At 39.3% G+C, this 13,039-nt stretch overlaps 1 long non-coding RNA gene across 1 annotated transcript; it reads left to right on the forward strand.

Moving 5' to 3' along the window:
- Nucleotides 1-322: 322 nt before the first annotated feature.
- LOC116743207 lies at nt 323-12,816 on the forward strand. Its single transcript, XR_004346700.1, has 3 exons — nt 323-401; nt 10,938-11,010; nt 11,790-12,816. It is a non-coding gene; the product is annotated as an uncharacterized LOC116743207 (long non-coding RNA).
- Nucleotides 12,817-13,039: the final 223 nt, after the last annotated feature.

A 13,039-nucleotide genomic window follows, 5' to 3' on the forward strand; every position in this document is an offset into this window, starting at 1 on the left:
CACCTGTTCTGGCAAAATTATTCATGAAATATTCTTTACACTCAAAAAATTCCATATAAATTCTATAGTCATTTGAAGTATAACTTATATGTGGAAAAGGGGCTGGCCTAGGAGAAAGAGAGCATAACAGTAATTTCTTACCCATTAGTAATGTTTGTCTACTTCTTCCCATGGGGTAGTTTGTTATTAATAATTAGGTAGCATGAGGTCACTGCTTATTATTATTATGTAGATAACCATCTGTGAATCAGAAACTAAATACACGGAATATATACAGGCCGAGTGTCTGGTGTTTTTGCTCATTTCCCACCTATTAGCATCTTTTTTTTTCAAGAGCACAGGGCTTTCATGCTGCCCTCTGACTACTCCAGTTCCCCTCCTACTGTTCTAAAGGGGGAAATGTAAGTACCCTGGCTGCCTGCATGGCATCCTGCACTCGCTGGTGTTCCTAAGACATCTGGACCTGTCCTCACCCACCTCCTCACTTCCAGCACGCATACTTTCTCTGATTTTTGCTTCTGGAATCTCCCTGTTCTGCCCGACAACCTTCGAACACGGACAGCGATGGTGGTTAATTTCTTCCTCAGGAATCTCAGCAAGCTCTGCTGTCTCACTCTGGGCCCAGAGGTACAGGAAAGCAAAGCATCTTTGCCTCGAGATGGGGGTGAGGGCAGGGAGGAATGTATCCCTGAGTCTTTCTTTGGCACTCTCCACTGTTTCCCACTCCACCACATCCTGTGTCTTCCTCATCCATGGCGGGGCAAATGAGAAGCAAGTGGGAAACAAAACGGTGGTTTTCAGCCCTTGGGAACCACCAGAGTTTGATGAGGCGAATGCTAGGTGAGCTAGAAGCAGCAATAGGAACAGATATTTGCTCTCATTCCCCACAAACCCTGAGCCTCTCTCTTCCCTTTTCAATCTCCTTTCAACTTTCCCCTCTGGAAAGGAAAGAGAAATCAATGATCATGGGGCCAGATTTTATTTCCAATGATTATCATCTCATAACTGGAATGTAGCCTTTGACCCAGTCCTTGGAATGTAGGTCATCTTTCTTAGCCATCACTGTGTGGAGCTGGTAGGGGAAGGAAAAGATAACCCATTATTTCACATGACTGTGTTGAGTATTCAGATCCGTCTGTTACGCAGGTAATGGACCTTCCCTTTAATTTCCTTCATCAGAGTAAAGACTAGGCAGTAAGTTTAAAATATGTACTATGAAATATATTTTTAAAATATCAAACCGTATATAAAAGTAAGTAAAGCAGGAGTTGGCAAACGTTTTTTGGTAAGGGTCCGGATAATGGATATTTTAGACTTTGCAGGCCACAAACACCTCTGCTGCAGAGTTTACACCTCCTCCTCTCCTTCCTTCTCCCCACTCCTTCTTAACAAAGCTTTAAAAATGCAAAAAAAAAAAACCAATAGGGCTTCCCTGGTGGCGCAGTGGTTGAGAGTCCACCTGCCGATGCAGGGGACACGGGTTCGTGCCCCGATCCGGGAAGATCCCACATGCCGCGGAGCGGCTGGCCACATGAGCCATGGCCGCTGAGCCTGCGCGTCCGGAGCCTGTGCTCCGCAACAGGAGAGGCCACAACAGTGAGAGGCCTGCGTACCGCAAAAGAACAAACAAACAAAATGTAAAAAAATAATTTCTTAGCTTTTGGGCCACACATAAGCATCCCGCTGACCAGATTTGACATTTGGGATGTTGTTGGCTGATCCCAGTTTAAAGGGTAGTAATAAAAAGACACCAGGAGCACCTCCTACCCAATTTAAGAAACAGAACAATGCCATTAATGTTGAAGTTCACCCTATGCTTATCTTTACTGTATCCCTTTTCTTTACTCTGGGAGTTAATCACTAGTTTAAATTCTGAGTTTATCATTCCTTTGCTTTTCTTGACAGTTTTACCTCTTATACATGGATCTGTTAACAATATCATTTTTTATGTATGGCACTCTATTGTATGAATATACCACAATTTATTCATCCATTTTCCTGTTGATGGACATTTGGGTTGTCTCCAGCCTTACTGTTATAGAAAATATTCTTATTCATATTCTTATAAATATGCTCAGCCTATAACTTTTATTAAGCCTTAAAAAAAAACTGTTTGAGGAACACAGAAAGGAGATGTGACATAGAGAGGACATAAAATTGACATTAGATGTGACCTTTCTCAGAGCTCTCAGGTTCAAACCCCAATCGACGTGTTTCTTTTATGGGGCAGCACTTACTCATAGAGTACCACTTCTGGACCTACCTTCTGGAATATTTCCATGTTTATCTTCATAATCCTGAGTCCAGTAGAGATCCATGACTACCTGCTACAAGTCCCAAAAAGGTAATGGCCCCTGATCACTAGCTTTACCTGTGTCCCAGGATGTGGCCCTTCCTCAGGTGATGAAGAGGGGAGATATCCACTCCCTTCCAGGCACATCCTACCCTCTGACCATGAAGTGTGGATGAGGCCTTTGGCTCTAAAAATACATTTAAAGGAGCATCCAGAAAATAAATGTCCAATTTTAATGGGTTCTGATATATTTGACCTTAAATAACATGAGAAGTGCAGGCCATGTGGTACTTTAACTTGGTTTGGATTGAGCTGTAAACAAGCTCAGTCTAATATTTCTTTTACAGTTTCCCCTGGAACATGCAAAGAAGAATCATGTAGACATGACTATCCCTTTTTACTGAATATTCCCACTCCTTTTCTACGTTGGTTTTAATTGTCAGTTATATAATATGTTTTAATATTAGGCAGGAAAAGTCCCTTCTTCTTCAATGTTTCTTTTAAACTGTGGTATCATATATGTTTTCGAGATGATATTTAGTATGCTGTTTTGTTTTTAAAATCCATTATTTGCTTTTCACTGAATTTATAAGTTTATTATAATCCTGTAATTTACTCTTTCTGTCCTTCCCATTTTTTTCCCACACAGTGAATTTGTCTTCTGTGTCATGACAACTGAATTATCTACCCTGACAGTTGTTTCCTATACCCCAAATTCTAGGTCTGTCAGTCAGAGACTGAGGATTGCCCTGTTAAGAAGGTCTCACGGTAAATGATCAGGGCGGCTGCCCTCTGTTTTGCTGGACTCACAGGGTTAGTCATGTGCAATCAATTTCTCTCCAGTGGCTATTTGTTTCTTTTCTTCTCAGATGACTGGATAGGGACTATTTTGGGCCTGGGTGACCTTAGAATCTAGATCTCAACATACACAGAGTAAAGGTGTATTGGGTTAACTTTACATTGTTGTAATTCCAGTATTAAACTCCACCTAAGGTGGGTTTGATTCTTTCTCTGAAAGCCAAGATAAATGTCATGGGATTTCTGTTAGGTCCAAATTAATACCACTCTACCTGATCTCATGCTACCTCATTGCTGACACATTTGCTATTTAACAAGTTAAGGGAGGCATCATGAAGATTTGAGATCCAAATCCTGGAATGTCACAGTTACATCCTTAGGAAAGTCCATTTTTCCAAGCACTGGAACACAGAGTTGCTACTTACCTTAGCTCATGTTCATGCTTACTTTTCATGCATTTTCTATCACTAAGCTAAGTATTGCCATGATGGATTGAAATTCTTTTCTATATCAAAATAATACTAGTTAAGAAACACCTGTGAGTGAAATAAATACTCATATTTTTTGCTTACTTTCCAAAAGTAAGATTTTTTTCCTTTTGTATTAACATTTAAACACCTCTTTTGGAATGGTTTTCACCTAATATTGATAGTAATTCAAACATCCAATCCATCTCGGCAACCACAGAATAGGCCAGTGCCAGATATTATAGCAACTACATATGAAATCTCTTCCAGTGCAAAAGCTTATTAACATTTGAAAAGAACTCGATAAATTTATACTTTGACTACAGAGTCAATGCCTGCTGAGCGGAACTCACTGTCTGTCATTCCCAACCTTTTCCCCTCTTTTGCATTTACCGAAGCCCTTACACATCAGCAGCACACTGAAAATTCTCACATAAGTGCGCCAAATGAAATCCCATCTTCAGCTCTAACCCTCCCAACCCATTTCCCTCATGTTCATATAACACTGAGGGGCTCATTTTCAGCAAATTGTCAAGAGGAAAGGTGACAGACTATCTAGCAGTCAGCTAGTTGCTACGTAGTATCCAACGAAAATGCATCAGAATTTGAGCACTCCCAATTGAACGCTTACAAAAATAAGCATTCTACTAATCTAACTCTGCTGGAGGTTGAGCCCTGATTGAGTTCTTCCACAGAAAGATGAGCCACCTTCCAGGGCTTTCCAATATTGATTCTTAGCCCAGAGCTGAAAAGTCTATCTAAGTATGTTGTTATTTTGTCTTTGATTTCTTCCTACAGGGCGTACAAACTTATGAGACTGTCGGTGGTGGTTCATCACATTCTGACCCAAGAATTAAAAAAGGACTCTCTTGTACCTTTTTGAGGCCTCTATATTAAAAAAAAAAAAAAAAAAACGTTGGGGAGGTAGAGAAAGGTATAAATTTCAGAGAGAGAGAATTGTTCTAAGAAGTGGTGATTTGTCGTCAAGGGAAGCTGAGCTTGATGAGATCTTTCCAGAAATAGTTATGCTCGTTTTCATAATTGGTGCACTTAGTGCAGAGGCTATACCTGCCATTGGAAGTAGGCACGAAACTATTTCCGCAGAATTATACAGAGCTTGACCAGACCTGGAAGTCATTTCATTCAAAAGACTTGAATGAAGACTATTTCCAGAGCTCAATCAAAAAAAAGAAGAAAAAGAAGAAAAAGAAAGGGGGTAATATTTTTTTTTTCTGAGGGTAACATTTTAAAGTATTTCTTACTAAACTCTTTTTCGAACGGGTTATAAATAGTAACAACCCTGAGACAGAGGTGGTGGTGTGTACCTAGGAGCCTGGAAATATGTCACTTATTTTACCTATGCCTCTGAATCCCATGCTCTTTTCACCATTGCACCCTGAACTCTCCAATTCTTAGTACGAAGAAACCCAAAAGTACTAATGGTGTCTTAGAAGAAAATAGTGTTGTCCTAATGTTTCAAAGAGGAAAAGGAAAATAGGTCAAAATGAATCTTCTAAAATCACTGAATTGTAACCATTCTAAGGTTGTTGAGAAAGGTATGGAAAAAGTACAGAATGAGCTAGATTTAACGAGGCTAAAGTGACTGTGTAAATCTCATTTGCCAGAAATATTGTATCTGATCTGAGAAAGGTGTGTTACTCTCTTGCAGCTATGGTTCTTTCATGCCAAGCCGCTGTGGCAACATGGTGAGTGAGGCAGAAAAGGCCGAATGTATATTTTAGAAGAGCTGGATTGGGTTTGTTAGGCATCTCAGGGCTGCTAGAGTAAGTACCCGGGGAAGGAAGATGTAGAAAATGTAAGAGGCAAAGTCTTTGGAGACTGAGAAAAGAAGCAAACTTTGTACCTCAGTCAGTTGCCTACTTCCTAATTTTACCTCTAGGTAGATTTGGAAAGGAAGAAAAAGAAAATGTAGGATCTCAGAAGCAGCTGGGTTTAAATATATATAAGCACACAACTTCCCCTTTCTTGACCCTACTCTTTACCCTTAGAAAAGATTTCTCTAGATCTGAGAATAGGAGACCAGGCTTCTACAGCTCTCTGCCGACATTGAATCAATTCCTTTACTTCTCCGTGATTCTGCTTTTCATTTATTTAATAAATGGCTTTAAATATTACCCCTATTCAGTTATGAACTGTGGTGATTCTGTGCTTCTCATGTTCTATTAGAATGATCTACTCTACAGAGGAAAAGGCAGGCTTCTAACACAGTGTGTGGAACATAGTTGGTACTCACGGAAAAACAGTTGCATGAATGAGTGACGATTTTTGGGGGGGGGGATTTAGTCATTTAGTCATTTTGTGGGTTTTCCCATTTGTAGGTCAAGCACAGTGCGTTATATAAAATATATGTGGGATAATCTTTGATTGAACGACTCCTGATTCCAAACGACTTATGTGTAGTTTTCAAAAAATGTCTATAGGTAGCAATAACTACTGAATTTACTCTTGTAAATAACCTTGACCACGTACGCCCCTAGTTGATCATAAGTTCCCAGCAAGGTTTCCACTCAACCAACTCAAACTGAGAATCATGAAGGTGAAAGGGGCTGCCAAGAAAAGTGACGGAGACAGCATGGGAGAGTGAACAGAGCTCCAGCTCCATGCTACCAGCTAGATGGTGGACATGGTACAGATTACAGCATTTGTCTGTGTCCGTATGACTATCCTAATGTTATATTGTTTCTGTTTTCTCCAGGGTTTCGTATTGACTATGTTGAGAATCTTAATCCATTATACTGTCTCTCTTTCCCCATTGCTAAATTTGGACACTTAATACCCTGAAGCATCCTCTTCAATTATTTCTGTGGGTTTCAAGGGATGTTTACAGCACTTTTGAGCAATTCCATCATCTACCATGTGGCATGTGGCATGGACTGGCCTCTTTCTTGTCTACCACTCCTATTTTTATTGGGTATCCCTTCATCAGATGACAATACCTGCTACTTCTTGTATTAGTTTGCTTGAGTTGCTGTCATGAAGTATCACAATCTAAGTGACTTAAACCACAGAAATGTATTGTAGCACACTTCTGGTGGCTAGAAGTCTGATATCAAGGTCATGCTCTCTCCGAAGGCACTAGAGAAGGATCTGTTCCAAGATTATTTCTTAGCTTCTGATAGTTCCTTTGCTGTGGCAGCAAAACTCCAATCTTCACATGGTATTCTCCCTATGCGCATGCCATTCTTCTTTTTATAAGGACACAATCATAATGCACTTAGGGCCCACTCTAATGACCTCATATGACATTGAATACCAGCAAAGACTCTATTTCCAAATGAGGTCACATTTACAGGTACCTGGGGTTTGGACCTCAACATATTTGGGGGCATACAATTTGGCCCATAACACTTCCTTTGATTGCTACTGGGTGAAGAGGTACAGCTGTGCCCCCATCTCATTCCTGCCTCAGTCCCCAGGCATCCCTATCTGAGCTCTGGCTGGACCCTTTCCCATCACTGTGTATTCTCTAGAGTTTTGAAGTACCAAAGCTGTACTATGTTCTCTGAAGCCCAAAACACGCTTTGAGGGGGAATGCTTTTCTCCTCTTTTGCACAACTCTTTGTTAGAGGCATATCCAAGGAGTGAAATTGTTTGGTTTTTATTCTCCTCCCTCTCTTTCCTTAGAACCCAGACATATGTCTATAGAATTCCTTGAAAGGCAAAATTTGAAACACAGACTCCTGTAGTCAGCAAAATTGCCCCTCATTTCTGACACTGAAGCTTTGTAACTGTCTAGTTTCTTTCCTTTCATGGATTCTCTGCCAGGATATCTTCATGCACTAGACTCCTGAAAAGCTCACTTCACTAATCCATCAAGCAGACTCAGCTGCCCTGAATCCCAGTCTTACTGTTGTCCTTTTGCCCCAACTGAGATTCTTGCCACATGTAACACTGAGATTAGTAACAATATGTAAAATATATTAAAACATTACATATTAAAATATTATAGATTATAGACTATATAAATATATATTTCATTAAGAGAATACAACATTCATGATTATTCCAATAGATATAGGAAGTGTGTTTGATAAATCATCATACATTTTATGAAACAAAGTAACAAACTAAGAACAGCAGGGACTGTCTTTAGTCTAATAAAGTATATCAAAAAAAAGAAACCCAACAGTAAGCATTATACTTAATGATGAAATGTTAAAAAACATTTCTTTGAAACTGGAAACAAGATAAGAATGGTACCCACCAGTTCTAGTTGACAAGTACTGGGCTTCCTAGCCAATACAGTAACACAGAAAAAAAAAATAAATTATGAAGGGCTGCAAAGAAAAAAATAGTAACGTCATTATCCATAGATGATATGCTTGTGTTTTTAGAATATTCAAAAGAATCTTTTTGTTTGTTTGTTTGTTTATTTGCTGTACGCGGGCCTCTCACTGTTGTGGCCTCTCCCGTCGCGGAGCACAGGCTCCGGACGCGCAGGCTCAGCGGCCGTGGCTCACGGACCCAGCCACTCCGCGACATGTGGAATCTTCCCGGACCGAGGCACGAACCCGTGTCCCCTGCATCGGCAGGCGGATGCTCAACCACTGCGCCACCAGGGAAGCCCGAAAAAAATCTTTTGAGAGTTTGCAAGTTTGCTGAATAGAAGCTGATATTAAAAAATGTATTCTATATTAGCAATTAGGTGACAAAAATATCATTTCAGATATTATTAGAAATAACAAATGACTAAGAATCAATTTAATAAAGGACATACAAGATCTCAATGAAGGAAACATTAATGGAAAAAAATTAAAGAAGATATAAATAAGGGGAGAGGTATATTATGTTCATTGATGGGAAGACTCTGAAACTGACTGTAAAGATGTCAGTTCTTTCCAAATTGGTATCCAGATTTAATGTAATGACAATAAAAGTATAAGCAGGTTTAGTGTATGTGTGTGTGAGTGTGTGTGTGAGAGAGAGAGAGAGAGATATGAGCAAAATGATTCTAAAAGTTTATGAAAATGAAAAGGACCAAGTGTAGTCAAGACACTCTTGAAGCAAATAAGGTGGAGGAGGACTTGCAGTTCCAAATATCACTACTTGATTTAAAGATATAACAATGCAGACGGTGTAGTTTTTTGGCATAGGGTAGACAAACAGGCCATTGGAAGAGAGTAAAAAAAGACCCACACATCTATGAACACTTGATTTATGACAAAAGTAGAGATAAGTAGGAAAGAATGGCCTTAATTAGTGGTCTGGGCCAATTGGATATTCACACTGAAAAAAAATTAAAGCTGACCTTTATTTCACATCATAAGGAAAAATTATATATGATAGAGAGTAGACTTCAATGTGGAAGGCAAAACAATAAAGTTTTTAGAAGATAGTGTAGGAAAGTATCTTCATTGCCTCAGGATAGGCAGGATAATCACATGGAAAAAGATTGATAAATTTGACTATATTAAAATTAAGTATTTCTGTTCTTTAGAAGAAACATTAAGAGAATGAAAAGATGGAAATTCCCTGGTGGTCCAGTGGTTAGGTCTTGTGCTTTCACTGCTGGGGCCTGGGTTCGATTCCTGGTCAGGGAAGTAAGATCTTGCAAGCCGCAAGGCACAGCCAAAAATAAATAAATAAAATAAAAAGGTAAGTAAAGAGAGTGAGAAGCTATTTGTAATTATATGTATGATGCAGTATCATTTAAATCAATAAAGAATTATAAAAATGGACAAAGACCTTGAGCAGGCATTTCAAAAATATGACATCCTAATACCTAGTGCACATCTGAAAAGATGTCAATCTCATTAGTAATCAGAAAAATGACAAATGACATACATCTATGTGAATGGCTAAAATGAAAAAAAAGTCTTGCAATATACTAATTTTATTAAGAATATGAAGCAACAGGAGCTACCTGACACTGTTAATGTGAACTGGTACGATCATTTGGAAAAGAGGTTTTCAATATTCACTTAGGTTGAAGATATATGTTATGGTGGCCCCCAATTCTGTCATTAGGTGTATAACTGACAGAAATGCATGCCCATGTGCTTCATAACACATGCATGAGAGTGCTCATAGAAGATTATTCATGATAGTGCTAACCCAAAGATCCTCAGCAATAGAATGGATAAATGAACGGTGATATAGTCATGTAATGTAATAGTATGATAGCAATGAAATGAACAAACTAGTGTCAGACAAAAACATATACATCATAAACATAACTTTTTAATTGAATGAAAGAAGACAGATTACAGAAGAATCCATGTTTCATGATCCCATTGGTATATAGTTCAAAAACAAGCACAAATCAACTATAACCTCTAGAAATGCATGCATATGTGAAAAACTACAAAGCAAAGAGAGAAAGGTATCACCATAGTGGTGCTAAGCTTTAGGGCAGCGGCAGGTGGTTCTGAGGCTGGATGCAGGTCTATATACAGCAGCCTTCCAGGTCTCGGCAATATTCTGTTATATGACCTATGCAGAGTTGTAGAGGAATTTTCTGTTTCTATGATTTTTCTCTAATGATGTAGAATTTCCCAATAAAATTTCTCTTTCTTTACCTTTTTTTTAAGAAAGCATGTAAAATGCCAGGCCCCCAGCAGGTGCTCCCTACACGGTAGCTACTTAATAAGCATTCTCCCTCCCTCTTCTTCCCCTGATTAGCTCTGCACACCTCATCTTAAAAACCTTGGCATGAATGCACAGAGTGGCAGACACGCATTCCCAGAAGAAAAGTTGCCGGAGCATTAGCAGATTGCAAAGGTGAAAGATGTTCATTCCTGCCTCATCTGACTGCCTCTTTCACCAGCACCAGAGTTGTCACAGTGGTGACTAGGCCTTTCAGAGCCAGTGAGCATCCCCATGCTTCATAATCACTGAAACACATGTGCTAAGTCACTTCTTGCTAAGCCGCGATGAGAATTCTCAGTGTTCAATCGCCCTCAAAATTTCTCATCTCTTCCCTGGGGTGAGGTGCTTTGGTTTAGCAGCTGCACATGGGAATTGCATTTAAATCATTTAAGGCCTGAAGTTCAATATCTCCTAAACGCAGCCTCCTGTCTTTTAGCATCCCTCTTCAGGCACACCTAGATTTTTTTTTTTTTTTTTACTTCAAAGTGAGGGATATCCTCCTAGAGGGAGGAAAGCTTTGGAAATGCAATAACTCTTTGCATATATACATGATGCCTCTGCTTGCCTCTTCCCAGACTGTTAATCACTCCTTGGCAGTAGCTCTTTTAATTCATTAGCTATCCATTTCCCATTTTAGCAGCAAGAGCAGTAACACAATAAATCAGATGTGTGGGCAGCGAAAAGTCAAAAGAAGTCGTGGAGGAGAATACACGAAAAGTCAAGGCCAATGTTACTTTTAGATAATGTATCCCCTATGATATAACATACAGGTCCTCCTCCGGAATTCCTCCAATTACGGCAGCGCTTGTCCAGGTGGCTAAGTTCTTCGTGAAACAACTAGAGGTATGCCTTAGGATATAAATTTCCTTAGAATCCCATCACATTGACAAACTTATATTATGCTATAGATGAGGGGCATAAGAGTCTTTTCTGAAAGCAAGTTTTTGTTGGAAGGGGAGAGAGAGCAGCTAATGGTATTTGTGGCTGAGCAGAAAGGAAATATTTTGGATGCCCCAAACAAATTGAACCATTTAATAGTTGTACTAAGGTCTAACTCATTTATCGTTAATTGTTATTGCCCATTACCCCCAAATGGACGGGAAGTACAAGAGGTCAGTGTCCGTTAGCTGAGAATTAAATCAGGAGTTTGGGAAAGTGCAAGGGGACTTAACAACAGAAACAATCTGAGTGAATTGGGTTTAGAAATTTAAGAAAATACTGGATAGATGTAACAGAACAAGCTCCCATCTGGATTTTTCTGTGATATAAGCGAATATCTTTTCAAGGCAGTATATTGGTAAGCATTTGTCAAGCACTTACTGTGAGCCAGGTACCCCCTGGTACTTTCTTAGGACTTCTGAACGGGTGGCTGAGTCTGAGTCACTGTACCGCCTCACTAATCACTATGCATGGAGTACCAGTACCCAGGGCCTAGGGCTGTGCTGTACTAAACACCACAGGAGTTTGGATGGAGAGTGTTAGGAAGCAGAGAGGAGGCTGGACTCTCCCCACAGTGAATCTGCAGGCCTAGCTTTCAAGTTATAGACAGTTCATTCATCTCGGGTTTTTGGGTGTAGTTTGCCAGTCACTGCACCCCCGCTGCTTTTTGTTTTGTTCCACAGAGCCATCTGCAACTGGTGAAAAATGACCCATTGAAGCTGGTGAGCGTTTCTCACAGCTTTTCCTTTGACTTCACACAGCCGTGACAGATGGTGTCCCAGCAGGGTCTGCACAACTCATCTGCCAAGAGGAAGCATCACCATGATGGTCCTGACTTCAGGTCTGAGGCTCAGCTTCTGTTTGTTCTCACCACCTCTCACTCCCCTCAAGGAGCTATACCCAGTTGGAACTTGGCAACAAAAGTTATTGACTAAAAGACTGGAGAATCTTTTACTGCTAATGTTATAAATCTGAAGGGGGCTATAGGGAGCTGAGGTATCATCCTTCTAAGTCAAGCTTCGTATTTTACAGACAGGGAATCTAAGGTACAGAAGTGGAAAGTCATACTACTAGTTGGTAAGGAGATAAGACTGGTCCTTGGTCAGTGCTATTACCATTCTGGGTTCCTCACATGATTAGGTCATGCATTTTATTAGTTACTCATGGAATCTTCTGAGGAAAAAGGTATCTGCTTTTTGGAAACTTTCTGGTTAATACTTAGACCCATGTAATCCTCATGTTGGTTACTATTGTTGACCTTTGATCTGTTGTGTTAAAAATGTTAGTAGGCTTCTTTACATGTATATGCTGATACATATTCCTAGTTTTTGAAGTTTTTATCATAACTTGTGTCAAATGAATTTTCTGCATGTATTGAAAAGGTCACATGGTTTTTTCTATTTTATACTATTTATATGGTGAATTACATTGATTCTCAAATGGCAAACCTACGTACCATTCCTAAGATAAATCCCACTGACTATGATGTATTATATACTCTTTTAATATTGCTGGGTTTTATTTATTAAATTTTGTTCAGGATTGTTGCATTAATGTTCATAGTGTATGTTGAATTACGGCTTTCTATATTTGTGATGTTTGTGTCTGGTATTGGTATCTGAGTAAGACTGGCCATATAAAGGGATTTTGGAAGTATTCTCTCTTCTACTATTTTCTGAAAGAGTTTGCATAGAATTGGTATTATTTTTTCTTAAATGTGTGATAGAATTCACCACTGGAGCCATTTGGGCTTGGAGTTTTCTTTGTGGGAAGATTTTTAATTACAAATTCAGGATACAGGATATTCAGTAATACAGGATATTCAAGGTTTTCTTCTTGGATCAAATTTCTGTATTGTAAGAAATTTATTCACTTCAGCTACATATACTGTTATATTAAGTTGTTCAAAACATTCCATTATTATCCTTTCCAT

The sequence above is a fragment of the Phocoena sinus genome, chromosome 18 (assembly GCF_008692025.1).
Source record: "Phocoena sinus isolate mPhoSin1 chromosome 18, mPhoSin1.pri, whole genome shotgun sequence".
NCBI lineage: Eukaryota > Metazoa > Chordata > Mammalia > Artiodactyla > Phocoenidae > Phocoena > Phocoena sinus.